General features: G+C 38.7%; 1 non-coding gene across 1 annotated transcript; it reads left to right on the plus strand.

Annotated features, from left to right (window-relative positions):
- Positions 1-11,575: 11,575 nt before the first annotated feature.
- On the plus strand, positions 11,576-11,681 carry LOC121229888 (small nucleolar RNA R71). The gene has a single exon (XR_005927842.1). It is a non-coding gene; the product is annotated as a small nucleolar RNA R71 (small nucleolar RNA).
- The last annotated feature ends 4,716 nt before the right edge of the window (positions 11,682-16,397 follow it).

Below are 16,397 nucleotides of genomic sequence, written 5' to 3' on the forward strand. Positions count from 1 at the left end.
GGAATCTATATTGCTAAGGCTGAATAACTGCATTATGTTATCTGTTTGTATGCATGTTTTTTGCAGGGATGTACACATTGAGTTGCAAAAACTCACCCCTTTATTTATTTACCTGTTCAGGTAATCCACAGCAGTAGATGGACCAGTGTGACGGAGGGCTCGATGGTGATCACTGGTAGACATTTACGAATTTTTGAGTAACATTTTATTTTGTCTGCTTTATTTAAATATTTATTTTTGGTTTATTTTGGGGATTTTAATTTGTTAAATTATTGATTTATGAATTAATGGTGTGTTAGCTTCCGCGTTAATGAAATGTTTTCACTTAATATTTGGAATAAAGATTTCACGACTTAAGTAAAGATAACAAATTGGATGACTTTTAACTTGCTAAGGTTTTCCTAAAAAGCATTCAAATATGACACCGCCAGATTCGACCATGGCGTCTAGGCCGGGTTTGGGAGTATTATATTTAGTGGTATCAGAGCTAGGTTTAGAACTCAGCTGTGAATTTTGGGTTTCAAAATTGGTTTTAGAGAAACATTTCGAATGTTTTCAAATACTTTGATTAAGTATGTGGTTCACCGAGTCTCCGACGTCGATCCTATAAGTTTCTGAAACTTTATATGAAATTGTTTGAAAGCATGCTTAGAATATATTGAATTCCTGTCTGAAAATAGTAATGTTTGCTGTGAAACTATTGTAGGTAGTATGCTTATTGAAACACTCTAGGTAGTGTAAATTGAAAATCGTAGTAAACTACGATTTAAGATAACAGACTCTAAGTACTCTGATAACTCTTCTACATAAAATACCCGATAAAAACTTTCAAAACTGTAAACTGACTTGCATAAAATTTTTATTATAGATTAATTTGAAATTACGATGAGCACACGTGGTACTCATGGACGGGGCACTAGAGGCCGAGGTAGAGGTTGTAGATGGATTCAAGCTTAGTTCTTTGCATCTGATACGATCCTGAATCTGGACACTAGCGAGATGCCAGTGTCACTTATTACCGAGATTGGTGTTGAGTCTTAGGACCGTCCAGCTGGGGACTACGCGTTGTCCCAGGCCATGCTGCGAATCTTGGAGAGGGTCGCTGGGGCTAATGCTGGATCTAGAGGCCATAGGTCGTTACGGAACGACTCTGGTCTAATGGGGCTGAGGTATTCAGGAGCATCCTGGAGTTGCTCCTAATGTGGCTGAGTACTGGATGGCTGAGTACTGGATGGAGGCCACGGAGCATATTATGGATAATCTAGATTTTACTGCCGAGCAGAAGCTCAAGGGTGTTGTTTCGTTGTTTCGTGATGAAGCATATCAGTGGTGGCTGATAGTTAGGGATGGCACTCAGCCTGACAGTCTGACGTGGGATTTGTTTAAGACAACTTTTCAGAGCAAGTATGTGGGGGCCAGTTACATCGACGCTAGGAGGCGTGGGTTCCTGAATCTTACTTTGGGAGATCGTTCAGTGGCTGAGTATGAGGCTGACTTTTTGAGGCTGAGCTGTTATGTACGAGGCATGGTGACGACTGAGTATGAGCGATGTGTTTGTTTTAAGGATGGCCTTAGGGATAACTTGAGGGTCCTGATAGCTCCGCAGAGAGAGTGTGAGTTTGTCGTGCTGGACGAGAAGGCCAAGATTGCGGAGGAGGCTAAGCGCGCTGAGCGCTAGAACCATGATAGAGGGAAGGCTAAGAGGGATCTAGAATCTTCGAATGCTGGGGGAGGCCTAGGAAAAAGGCCAGATCCGATGGGCCCCTGAGAGTTGGGCCTACTGTTGCACTTGCTGGGGTGGCGATTTGTCAGTTTTGTAATAGATGCCATCTGGGCGAGTGTTGGAGGTCTACTGGAGCTTCTCTTAGATGTGGATTATCTAAACATCGTGTTAAGGACTATCCATTGAGGACTAATCAGATGCAAGCTCCGGCTACGGAGGCTGTACAACCACTGAGGGGAGTTTAGCAGCCATCTAGGGGCCGAGGTCAGGCTAGGGGAGGTAACGGTATGGGCCAAGGACAGAGAGCACCGGGCCGAGGTGCTGGGCTGACTGAGGCGAGGCAGCCTACTTTTGTCTATGCTGCATGTCACTGTGAGGATGGGGATGCTTCGGACGTCATCACAAGTACGTTCTTAATCCTTAACATACCTTATGTTGCACTAATAGACATAGGCTCTACACATTCCTACGTTGCATGTTCTGTGTCTGAGACTTTGGGAATACCGTATGAGAGCACTTCTTGTGAGATTTCAGTGATGAGTCCATTGGGGCAGTCTATTAGGGTTAGTAAACTGTTCAGAGATGTTACGTTGGAAGTCCAAGGAACGATATTTCTGGCTGATCTGATGGAACTTCTGTTTGGGGAGTTAGACTTAATTCTGGGTATGGACTGGTTGGTGAAGCATTGTGTAAGTCTGTATTGTGCTGGAAAAAGGGTTGTTCTAAGGACCGAGGAGGATAATGAGGTAGTCGTGGTTGGAGAAGGACAAAATTATCTAAGTAATGTGATATCTGCATTAGTGACAGAGAAGCTGGTGAAGAAAGGATGTAAGGCATTTTTGGACTACATCAGTGCCTCGGATTCTGTGGACTTATCGGTTAAGGAAATCCGTGCTATGAAGGACTTCCCAGATGTTTTTCTATAGGAACTACCAGGATTGCCTCCGAGCCATGAGGTGGAATTTGGGATTGAGTTGATTCCTGGTACAGCTCCGGTGTCTATCGCCCCTTACCGAATGGCACTGAAGGAGCTGGCGGAACTGAAGGCTCAAATTCAGGAGCTGTTGGTTTATTCATCCCAGTGTGTCTCCGTGGGGAGCACCTGTTCTGTTTGTAAAGAGGAAGGATGGTACAATGAGGATGTGTATCGACTACCGTCAATTGAACAAGTTGACGATTAAGAATAAGTATCCACTTCCGAGGATTAACGACCTATTCGATCAGTTCAGAGGGGCTTCAGTGTTTTCTAAAATCAATCTGTAGTCAAGTTATCATCAGTTGAGGGTAAATGAGGTCGATGTGCATAAGACGACATTTAGGACTCGTTATGGGCATTACGAGTTTCTAGTCATGCCTTTTGGGTTGACTAATGTACCAGCGACATTCCTGGACATGATGAACCGTGTGTTTCAACCCTACTTGGATCAATTTGTGGTGGTGTTCATCGACGACATTTTGGTGTATTCTAAGTCCGAGGAAGAGCACGACGAGCATTTAAGAGTGGTTCTGCAGATCATTCGTGAGAAACAGTTGTATGCGAAGTTCAGCAAGTGTGAGTTCTGGCTTCGAGAAATGAAATTTCTAGATCATGTAGTTTCTGCTGAGGGGATTCGAGTGGATCCTCGTAAGATTGAGGCGGTTTTGGGTTGGAAACAGTTGAAGAGTGTGTCAAAAATCTACAGTTTTCTAGGACTAGCAAGGTATTACCTATGTTTTGTAGAGGGGTTCTCACTGATCGCAGTGCAGTTGACTAAGTTGTTGTGTAAAAAGTTCCTTTCATTTGGACTGACGTGCAGTAGGAGAGCTTCGTGAAGCTCAAGATAGTTTTGACTCAGGCTCCGGTTCTGATATAGCCTGAGCCTGGTAGGGACTTCGTGGTTTACAGTGATGCGTCACAAGTGGGTTTAGGTTGCATCTTGATACAAGATGGTAAGGTAGTTGCCTATGCGTCTCAACAACTTAAGACTCACGAGGCTAATTATCCGATGCATGATTTGGAGTTGGCTATAGTGGTCTTCAAATTGAAGATTTGGAGGCATTATCTGTATGGGGAGAAGTGTACCATCTACACTGATCACAAGAGCCTCAAGTATCTCCTCACTCAGAATGAGTTAAATCTGAGGCAGTGTCGATGGGTTGAGCTGCTTAAGGACTACGACTGAAGTATTGAGTATCACCCTAGAAAGGCCAATGTGGTGGCCGATGCACTAAGCCGTAGGGCTGTGACCGATCTGAGAGCAATGTTCGCTTGATTGAGTCTTTATGACGACGAAAGTCTTCTGATAGAGCTACAAGTGATGCCGACATGGATTGAATGGATTAGAGCTAAGCAATTGAAGGATAAGACTTTTGAGATGCGATTTCGTCAGGTTGAGATGGGACTACTATAAATTTTGGGCTGAATAATGATAGGGTATTGTGCTTTCGAGGTATGATCTGTGTACCTAATAATGATGATTTGAGGCTGTCGATTTTGAGGGAAGTACATAGTAGTCCTTATGCTATGCATCCTGGTGGAAACAAGATGTATCAAGATCTCCGAGAGTTGTATTGGTGGCCAGGGTTAAAATGTGAGGTTACTAACTTTGTTGCTCGTTATATGACTTGTTAGTAGGTTAAGGCTGAGGATCAGTTACCGTCGGGTTTGCTATAGCAAGTTAAAATACCGATGTGGAAATGGGAACGAGTAACGATGGACTTCGTTAGTGGATTGACCCTAACACCCACTAAGACGGGCTCTGTTTGGGTCATTGTGGACCGATTAACCAAGACAGCACATTTCATTCCTGTTAGGACAAACTTCTCTCTACAGAAGTTGGCCAAGCTACACATTTCTAAGATAGAGGCTGTATTGGGTACCTGTCTCGATCATTTCTTATAGGGATCCTTGTTTTACGTTCGGTTTTGGGGAAAGCTTCATGAGGCTTTGGGTTCGAGGCTAGACTTCAGTATTGCTTTCCATCATCAGACAGACGGTCAGTCAGAGAGGGTGATCCAGATACTAGAGGACATATTGAGGGGTTGCATTATCGATTTCTGAGGCAGTTGGGAGGAGTACTTGCCTCTAGTAGAGTTCGCTTACAATAACAGTTATCAACCTAGTATACAGATGGCACCATATGAGGCACTTTATGGTCGTAAGTGTCGCACACCTTTGTGCTGGACTGAGTTGGGTGAGCGACGTGTTCTGGGTCCGGAATTGGTATCAAAAACTGAGGATAAAGTCCATTTGATTCGAGAACGTCTCAAAGCGGCTTCTAATAGACAGAAGTCCTATGCTGATCTAAAGAGGAAGGACATCAAGTATTCGGTGGGGGACATGGTTTTCCTTAGGGTCTCACCATGGAAAAAGGTTCTGAGTTTCAGTCGTAAGGGTAAGCTGAGCCCTAGGTTTATTGGGCCGTACTGGATTCTGAAGCGAGTAGGGCAAGTCACATATCAATTAGAGCTACCTCTAGAGTTAGACCGCATACATGATGTGTTCCATGTTTCGGTGTTGAGACGTTACCGTTCTGATCCTACGCACATTGTGCCTGTGGAGTAGATTGAGATTATACCGGATCTGACATTCGAGGAGGAGCCTGTTCAGATTCTAGATCGCAAGGTTAAGGTCTTACGTAGGAAGTCTATTCCCTTGGTGAAGGTGCTATGGCGGAATCATAGTACTGAGGAGGCTACTTGGGAGCTAGAGGATTCGATGCGACAGCAGTATCCTCACCTTTTCTGATCAGGTAAAATTCAAGGACGAATTTTCTTTCACGGGGTAAAGTTGTAACACCCCAAATTTTTGTAATTTCGGCTTTTGTGATTGTTAAGCATGGAAATATCGAAACTTTTGTTTTGATTCTTTTTTGTATATATATGTGGTTTAAGAGGTTATGTACTTTGGGGTGTGTTTGGGAGGTCTCAAGTTCGAGCCTTAACTTGGGCTAAAATTTTGGTTTTTTATAAGAATTAAGCATGGGTTTTGGTTAACGGGTTTATAAGGAATTGATGGTAAAAACCTAACAGAATGGGCCTACTGGACTAGTGGTTAAGATGTGTGTTGGTGTGTTGGAGGTCTGGAGTTCGATTCCCTAAGGTAGCGATGGGATTATTTTTGCTGCAAGTTTCAGTAAAGTGTTAGGTTTTATTAAAATTCTAAATTGAAGGTTTTAGGAAAACTTAGGGGTTTTCTTATTTCCTTCTTTTTGGTAAAATATTTTCTCTCCCGTTCTTCCTCTTCCAAACCTTAGCTACCAAACTTCTCTTCTTCTTTTTCCCTTCTTCTCCGTTTTTCTTATCTTTCATTTTTTTCTTTTTCGATTAGTTGTGGCGTGTTGCTAGTGATTTCGTCGGTTCGGTAAGTTTGGTTTTTAATAAAAGTTAAGGGATTTTGATGTTACGTGATAAGTTTTATATTTATTGTTGATTGTACTTGAAAACTAACTATTATCACAATAAAGGCAAGCGCACCTATCGAACAGTAGTATAGCCTATAGCAAGACCGGAATGTCGAACCCACAGCAACTAAAAGTACTAGTATTAACCTTCTTTTTATTAACTAAAAATAATGGGATTTGCTTTATCTAAACTAATTAACTAAACTAAGAATGCACAGGAAGTAAATTGGGGAAATACTTTTGGGAAAAACTGATTGATTTAGACAATACCTAAGGAAGAATCCACCTAGACTTCACTTGTTATTTGACTCTAAATTAGATGATTTATTCACTTGACTCAATCCGTAGAAATCCTAATTTATATTATTATCTCTCTCGAAACTAACAACGTCTAACCCTAGGTTGATTAATTGAAAACTTTTTCTATTTAAAACCCCTAGTGTTGCATTAACTCGATCTATGGATTCCCTTATTAGGTTTGACCCTAATTCGACAGATTTATGTCGCCCTATGTCTAGGGGTGCAATCAACTCCGCTTAATTATGCTAGATCTACTCTTAGACAGGGAATTTTGCTCCTCTAAATAAGCACATCAATACTTGAATCAATATCCTGGAATATTAAAGCAAGAATTAAGAACACATAATTAAGAACAAATCAAGTTTTTATCATATAATTCAGAAAATAATAACAAGATCTGTCTTAGTTTTCATCCCCCTTAGGTATTTAGGGGATTTAGTTCATACGTGTAAAAGAAAACATCTTAGAAATAATGATAACAAAACATAAAGAAAACCTAAAAATCCTTGAAGGAAATTGAAGGGAGATCTTTAGTCTTGAAGGAGAATCCGGCTTCTGAGATGGATTAATCGGCTTTTTTCGAGTAATTCCTTGCCTCCTACTCTGTGTGTCCCTTCTAGGTGCCCTTCTAGGGTGTTTATATAGGCTTTAAAATGCTTCCAAACCCTCAAAAGTGGCCTTTTCTGAATAGAACTAGACTTGGGCTTGACAGGGACATGGCCGTGTGCCATGATCGTGTAAGGTGGCTTAGGCCGTGTTAGAGTTTGCTAAAAAGACATGGGCATATGGTCTACCTATGTGGGGAAGTCTAGGCTGTGTTGATTTCCCACATTGACCCATTTTCCCCTTCCTTTTTACTCTCCTATGCTCACCTAAGTATAAAACATGAAATTAAGGGATTAGGAGCATCGAATTCCACAAATCTAATGATAATTCATCCAAAAAATGTGCTTAAGCATGGGATAAAATATGTATAAATTACGACTTATTAAATACCCCCACACATAAGCATTTGCTTATCCTCAAGCAAAATCCCCAATTCACATTTAAGAATTCATTTTTCTCAAATTATAATTCATGTCAATAATATCTCAAAATAATCCATAAGTAATCATACATTGATAATTCAACTAGAAGAACATCAAAGTTTCAAACATTCCAAGTTGATTATTTTATCATGAAAACATAGGTGTTTCCCCTCATCTAATTAATCACCTTTGATACAAGATATCACAGAATTCAACATCCTCACTAAAGTTTCACTCAAATCACTCGAGGTGTTTAAGGGCAACAAATTTAGCACTCATCAGTCAATATGAAAAGTTATTACCATAGGCTTGCATGAAAATCAAATCTCCACAACTATATATTAAGATGATACATCAATCAAAAGGTCTTTAGAGGGTTGTAACGTGGCTTTGGTTAGGGGGTGTGGTCACAAGCTGAAAGAGAAGGTTAGAATCGAGATTGAATTGAAAATTGCCTAACTGGAAAAACACTAAAACTGACAAATTACATTCCTAATTAGATGATCCTAGAATTGAGCTTTTCTTCATGGATAACATCGTTTTAATACAAGCATTACATAATTTTGTAATATGCTAGATGACAAATATCAATTGCAGCAACTTTATTTTAAAAAAAAACAAATCAAGTAATATAGAACTTTTCTAACTATCAAAAATAAAACATAGCTAAGCAATTTATTCAAATCGAATCTCGACAAAAATAGGGATCAAATTAATTGAGAGGGTTCCAACAAAAATGGGTTATGGTTTAATATTGAGGGTAAATCAATGAATGACTTGTTAGGCTTAAAGGGGTTCACTAAGGGTTAATTATGAAGGTAGACTTTTATGGAGTGAGTGGGTTAAACCTAAGTGCCTTTATCATCTCGACATATCAAATCAATGGTGTGCTCTTGACATGCATAATCGAAGCAAGTTCTAGAATAACAAATCAATATTGACGCACTCATAGCAATAATAAAAGTGAGCATGAAAGAAATAATAAATGCTCTAAAGGTTCAAGATCTCACAAAAATTATGGCTTTTTTGATGTTAATCTTGTGAATTTCAACTTCAAGATAATAACCTAAAGATTTTTAATTCTCAGAAATCAACTTATCATGCTTGATTCTCTAATTTCTTAAAGTTTAAACAATCAATGCATAAATGCCTATATTTTAATTCAAGACATATCAATAAAAATCATAAATTAATCATAATTTCATTCTAATAGTGATATGAGTGAGTCACGTGAGAATAAGACAAAATTCAGAGATTTTTCTGATAATGATATAAATAACCCCCCACACTTAAGATGTACATTGTCCTCAATGTACAAAGATAGATTTACTGAAAATATAGATATAAGATCATAAGATAGGGAGAGAAGTGAAACTTCCTAAATGTTAAATGGAATCCTTGAATTGGAGTCATGGAAAGTAATCAGCTAAAGCAAGGGTGAGATTTGGAAGAGAATACTTCGGTGGTGGTAGAGGTTGTTAGTCCACAAGTGCTTTTCCAGTGGAGTTGCAAATTCCTAAGTAATAACTGCGATAATTCTTAACGAAATAGCTGAAAACATAAGTTGCTTAATATAAATTGTAAAACCCAAAGATGAAAAAAAATAGTATTAAAGAGAAATAATATAGAAAGTAAGTTAAAAAGATAAGTAAAGATAAAAATAAAAGATGAATAGTAGGGGTTTATGAAGATATTGGGGCACACGACCGTGGGGCACGCCCGTGTGTTTCGTGGTTTTCAAATTTGGGGGCGTTGATGCACATGACTATGTTGTATGGCTGTTTCATTTTGACAGTTTTGACCATGGGTGGTGGGCACGGGCATGTCGCACGCCTGTGTTAATTTATCATTTTCTACCACAGCTTATAGACAAGGGTGTGTTGCACGCCCGTGTTGTTTTGGCAGGATTGCCCACGGCCATGTCGGACGACCGTGGCAACATATCGAATCTCGTGTTTTGGGAAAAATTTTCTCTATTTTCACACAGCCATATCGCACGGCCTTGTCGCCGCCTGTGGTATGAGCATGGCCTAAAGCACGCCCGTGTGCATGGCCGTATGGATTTGGAAAACTTATGTTCAAGGACTTAGTTAATGATTTAGATGTTAAAAACTAAAATTTTAAAGAAATCAACACTGTTAGGGCTTGGGTTGCCTCCCGGGAAGCACTTATTTATAGTCTAAGCTCGGCTTACCTCAATTTAGTGTGATTATGGTGGATTGAGGAGTTGAAACTCCTCACCTCTGCTATCAATTTTATCAAAATAAGGTCTGATTCGAGTATTATTTACCTTAAAAGTTTCGAATACAGTATGTGTTACCTCAACTATACCATGTGGGAAGATGTTCATTACCGTGAAGGGAGTCACTCTGTCCGTATTATGCTTTAAAGTAGCAATTTGGGGGTCATTTTCATCTAACAATACTTTGTCCCCAACTTTAATTTGCTTTGTTTCATCCCTATGTTCATCGAGGTGTCGCTTCTATTTTTCGTATGCTTTTGGTTTCTCATTGACAGGTGTTCGCCATTCATCTAGTTCATTGACCTGAAGTCTTTGTTCTTCATAGATGGGTCCTTCGTTGTTACTTGAACATGGCTCATGTATGCTCTTCGAACGTGTTTCCCGCAAAGAAGGTTGCACCGCATGATTAGTATTAGTAGCATGATTTATATAACCACCCTCAATATTCGATGTGTTACTCGAATTACGAGCTTGAAGAGTGATTGTTTTATCACCTACACAAAGTGTGAGTTCACCTGTACCAACATCAATAATAGTTCTAGAAGTTGCTAAAAAGGGTCATCCTAAAATCAAAGGTATGTTACTATCCTCTTCCATATCTAGAACAACAAAGTCTACAGGGTATATAAATTTATCGATTTTAACAAGAACATCTTCAATGATACCCCTAGGAAAGCTAATGGTTTTATCAGCCAATTGAATACTCATCCTAGTTTGTTTGGGTTTCCCAAGACCTAGCTGTTTAAACATTTTATAAGGCATAACATTAATGCTCGCCCCTAAATCAGCCAATGCATTATTCACGTTCAAACTACCAATTAAACAAGGAATCGTAAAACTCCCTGGATCTTTCAACTTGTTGGGTAGCTTATTCTGTAGAACGGTTGAGCAAACTGCGTTCAACTCTACATGCGATGCCTTATCCAACTTCCGTTTATTTGCTAAAAGCTCCTTTAAAAATTTAACTGCGTTTGGCATCTGTGAAAGAGCTTCAATAAATTGTAAGTTAATATGTAATTTCTTTAATAATTTAAGGAATTTACAAAATTGTTCGTCCATGTGGTCTTTCCTTGTCGCATTGGGATATGGTATGCGAGGTTTGTACTCTTTACTTACTAGTTTTCACTTACTGTGGTCCACCTCACCTTTACCTTTACTTATTACACTTCCTTGCCTCGGTTCAGGTTCAATTAACCCTTCTTTATCTCAAACGATAATCGCATTAAGCTGTTCCCTTGGGTTAGATTCAGTATTACTCGGCAAGCTGCTTTGTGATAGTTCAGAAATCAATTTAGCAAGCTAGCCTATCTGGGTTTCGAGCCCTTGGATCGATGCTTGTTGATTCTTAAGTGTTGTTTCAGTATTCTAAAAATGAGTTTCTGACACCGAGATGAATTTTGTTAGCATCTCCTCAAGGTTCGGCTTCTTTCCCTTGCCACCCCATGAGAAGTTGGGATGGTTCCTCCAACTCACATTATAAGTGTTACTGTATGGGTTATTTTGAGATCTAGAATTATTATTACCCATATATTGAACTTGTTCCTCCTCGGTGCTAGGGTTGAAGGATTGATATTCTGTGTGTACTCCTCCTCCATTTGAATCACACCTCATCACTGGATGTACCAAAGTAGAACCATACAAACCGTTAATCTTTTTATTTAACAGTTCTACCTGGTTAGATAGCATAGTAACCGCGTCGAGGTTGAAAACATCGGCTGCTTTTGTTGGCTTTGTTCTCATGACTTGCCACTAATAGTTATTCAGTGACATCTCTTCAATAAATTCATAAGCCTCTTCAGGTGTTTTGTTGTTTAAAGTTCCACCAGCGGCTGCGTCGATGAGTTGTCTTGTTGAGGAGTTCACACCATTGTAAAAAGTTTGAACCTGTACCCATAAAGGTAACCCATGGTGAGGGCACCTTCTCAATAAGTCCTTGTATCTCTCCATGCATCATAAAGAGTTTCTAGATCCATCTGCACAAAAGAACAAATATCATTCCTCAACTTAGCCGTTTTAGCCGGCAGAAAATATTTAAGTAAAAATTTTTCGGTCATTTGTTCTCAAGTAGTGATTGACCCTCGTGGTAACGAGTTCAACCACTATTTAGCCTTATTCCTTAATGAAAAGGGAAATAACCGAAGGCGAATGGCATCATCAGAAATGCCATTGATTTTGAAAGTGTCGCAGAATTACAAAAAATTTGCCAAATGAGTGTTTGGATCCTCGTCCTACAAACCATCAAACTGAACAAACTGTTGTATCATTTGAATTGTGTTAGGTTTAAGTTCAAAATTATTTGCAGCAATAACAGGTCTAACTATACTCGATTCAGCTCCTGTTAAACTAGGTTTAGCATGATCATACATAGTACGAGGAGCAGGATCCTGATTTACTGGGTTCGCAACAGCCACAGGAGGTAGCGGATTATTATGATTATCAGCCATCTCCTCAGTTGTGGTTTGAATATCATCATCTTTCCCTTCCTCTATGTATTATAGACTTTACCTTATCTCTCTTCGGTTTCTATGAGCTATGCTTTCGATCTCATTATGAAAAAGTAGAGGTCTTGACGGGTTTCTTCTAGTCATAAACTTTAAAAACCTGCCAGAAGTAAATAAAAGAAAATTTAGTGATATAAACAAAATTAAAATAAAAATTAAATTGCAATAAAATAAATGGCTAAAGTAATAAAAATTAAATGTTCCTAATATCTTAGTTCCCCGGTAATGGTGCCAAAAACTTGATGTTACGTGATAAGTTTTTTATTTATTGTTGATCGTACTTGAAAACTAACTATTATCACGATAAAGGCAAGCGCACCTATCGAACAATAGTATAGCTTATAGCAGGATCGAAATGTCGAACCCGTAGGAACTAAAAGTACTAGTATTAACCTTCTTTTTATTATCTAAAAATAAGGGGATTTGCTTTATCTAAACTAATTAACTAAACTAAGAATGCACAGGAAGTAAATTGGGGAAATACTTTTGGGAAAAACTGATTGATTTAGACAATACCCAAGGAAGAATCCACCTAGACTTCACTTGTTATTTGACTCTGAATTAGACGATATATTCACTTGACTCGATCCGCAGAAATCCCTAATTTATATTATTATCTCTCTTCAGACTAAAAACGTCTAACCCTAGGTTGATTAATTGAAATCTCTTTCTAATTAAAACCTCTAGTGTTGCATTAACTCGATCTATGGATTCCCTTATTAGGTTTGACCCTAATTCGGCAGATTTATGTTGCCCTATATCTAGGGGTGCAATCAACTCCGCTTAATTATGCTAGATCTACTCTTAGACAGGGACTTTTGCTCCTCTGAATAAGCACATCAATACTTGAATCAATATCCTGGAATATTAAAGCAAGAATTAAGAACACATAATTAAGAACAAATCAAGTATCTATCATATAATTCAGAAAATAATAACAAGATCCGTCTTAGGTTTCATCCCCCTTAGGTATTTATGGGATTTAGTTCATATGTGTAAAAGAAAACATCTCAGAAGAATAATGATAACAAAACATAAAGAAAACCCAAAAACCCCTGAAGGAAATTGAAGGGAGATCTTTAGTATTGAAGGAGAATCTGACTTCTGAGATGGATCAATCGGCTTTCTTTGAGTAATTCCTTACCTCCTACTCTGTGTGTCCCTTCTAGGTGCCCTTCTAGGATGTTTATATAGGCTTTAAAATGCTTCCAAACCCTCAAAAGTGGCCTTTTCTAAATAGAACTAGACTTGGGCTCGACAGGGACACGGCCGTGTGCCATGCCCGTGTGAGGTGGCTTAGGCCGTGTTAGAGTCTGCCAAAAAGACATGGGCGTGTGGTTTACCCGTATGGGAAGTCTAGGCCGTGTTGATTTCTCATGTTGACCTATTTTCCCCATTTTTGGCCCGTTTCTCGCTCTTTTTACTCTTCTATGATCACCTAAGTATAAAACATGAAATTAAGGGATTAGGAGCATCGAATTCCACAAATCTAATGATAATTCATCCAAAAAATGTACTTAAGCATGGGATAAAATATGTATAAATTATGACTTATCAAATTTCCTTAGAGATTGTTTAAGAGGGATTATGGTTGCTGTTTAGGGAATATTTTAGGTTCTGTAGATCATTAATCGATCTCTTAACAACGAAGGAATCACCGTTATTCATTGAAAGTAAGTTGATCTCTCCTTTCGGGATTTGCCTATTCTTAATAATCTGACTTAAGAGACTGATTTTGGGCTCGGTATTGTCGATTTTAGGCTTTGGAGTTCTCATGTTTTGATTAGCATAGAAAACGAACCAGACGTGTACTTCGATTACACAGAAAATGAGTTTTGGTGAAAGCCGAAAAGTGGCCTGTCGATGCCACACGGTCGTGTGGTCTGCCGTATGGTAGCCTGCATCGCGAGACATGGGCGTGTCACTGACGAGCCAGGCCGTGCGTGTGCCACATGGGCACGACGGACAAGGGCGTGTGATAGCTTGTAGACCGTGTGCGAGGCACGGGCTCAGGCAAATGGGCCGTGCGGGAATATGGGCCAGGCCGTGTGATCCACACGGGCAAGGCCAATTTGGGCCGTGTGACCCACACGAGCTTGTGGGCCTACATGGGTAAGGCACACGACCGTGTGAGCCCCTTTAATCTGAAATGTTCTGTAAGGTTGCACAGGTCACCCAAGTAAGCCTTACCTAGACTCTTAATTCTGTGATGTACGGGTTTGCATGATATACTTAGCATGATTATCTGATCTGTTCTTTTCTATAAATAAATGTATAATCTGTTTGTTTGGATTATAGTATGCCATGCTTGTATGATGCATTGCATCGGGGTGGGTTTGACGAAGTGATGGGAGTACCTGAAGGGCTTCATAAGCCTGTTATCTGGCAGCTAAGCTACATACTTATGATATGTGCTGCGATGCGGTACTTTATGGTGTGTAGGGTTGGATGGGTCGATTCTATCCTCATATACGGTGTGCAGGGATGGGTAGGTCGATTTTATCCCCACATGGTGTGTTGGGTTGGATAAAGATGGTGTGCAGGGTTGGTGGGTATGATATTTCTGATATTCGATCTATTATGCATGCAATATCTGTATAGCTGAGGCCGAATAATTGTATTCTGTTATCTGTTTGCATGCATGTTGTTTGCGGGGATGTACACACTGAGTTGCAAAAACTCACCCTTTTATTTATTTATCTGTTCAAGTAATCCCCAGCTGTAGATGGATCGGTGTGACGGAGGGCTCGATGGTGACCACTGGTAGACATATACGGATTTTTGAGTAACACTTTATTTTGTCTGCTTTATTTAAATATTTATTTTGGGTTTATTTTGGGGATTTTAATTTGTTAATTTATTGATTTATGAATTAATGATGTTTTAGCTTCCGCGTTAATGAAATGTTTTCACTTAATATTTGGAATAGAGATTTACGACTTAAGTAAAGACAACAAATTGGACGACTTTTAACTTGCTAAGGTTTTTCTAAAAAGCACTCACATGTGACGCCGCCAGATTCGACCATAGCATCTAGGCTGGATTTGGGGGTATTATATTTGCAGTGTTACAATGGAACACTGGAGTATTCCAAGGATCGAACCCATGAGAATCGTGGATTGAAAATTTTCTAAATAACAAGTGTGTAAAATAAAGAGTCCAATCAACTAATCGCAAAAAGATATATTACGAAAAATCATAAAATTAAGAGAATTTAATCTACTTTACTATCTAACTAGCAAGGATTAAATTATAAAACATACAAAGTTACAAAATTAACAATTAAATAACAATTGGTGGCTGGTTGACATTTATGTGTTTTGCTAATGCTTGAATAAGGGTCCAAATCGCTTAAATTTCCAAAATGGCTCCATTTTATTTCTCTGTCTCCACATTATCAAGTTAGACAAATTAATCCGGATTACCTCTCGATCTTATCGGTTATTCTGGGACTAATGAATTAGTGCACAACAAGATTTTATATTGGTCTCATTTGCCTAAATGTTCCCTTAGGTTCGTTAATCCTAAGTTTTTAAGTTAATTCAAATTAGTCCAATTTATTACGATTTAGTCTTTCATCCAAAAATTAGCTCACCACATCTCTATGAACCATTCCCCTTAAAGGTTTAGCTAGCCATGCTAGAAATAAAACTAACAATCATGGAAATGAAAAACAAAGAAGTCATTAAAGTAAAACTTAAGAAATATAAAAGTTGAGATTTTTATGCAAAAAATTTTTAAAAGGCATGTAAAGAAAAGCATTCAAGAAGAAAATCTAAAGTAATAAACATAAAAGGAACAAACTTTAATAAATAAAAGTAAAAGAAACTAAAATAAATTAAACTAAATCTAAAAATTTCTTACAACCAAGGTTCAAGGACTAAAGGTGCACATAAACCTAAGCTACAATGATAGCTAACCTAATTAACACTAAGAACAACTAAAACAAGAAGAAAAGTTGTTGGGAAATGTAAAATCAATAGCTACAGAAATGAAAATAGAAAAACCCTAGAAGAAGAAGAAGAAGAAAAGCTAAAAGAAAACCTAGAGAAAACTAAGCTTAAACTAAGGTAACGTAGCCTTATTTTTCCTTCAGCTAAAAATTTTGGCCGATATAGCAGTTATATTGACCCAATTTGTGTGCCCAAAATACCCTTGAACGAGCATTCAATGATTGGTGCTGCAGGTGGACAAAGACTACCCTTTTTGTCTAATTTTGTC

This window comes from Gossypium hirsutum, chromosome A05, assembly GCF_007990345.1.
Source record: "Gossypium hirsutum isolate 1008001.06 chromosome A05, Gossypium_hirsutum_v2.1, whole genome shotgun sequence".
Lineage (NCBI taxonomy): Eukaryota > Viridiplantae > Streptophyta > Magnoliopsida > Malvales > Malvaceae > Gossypium > Gossypium hirsutum.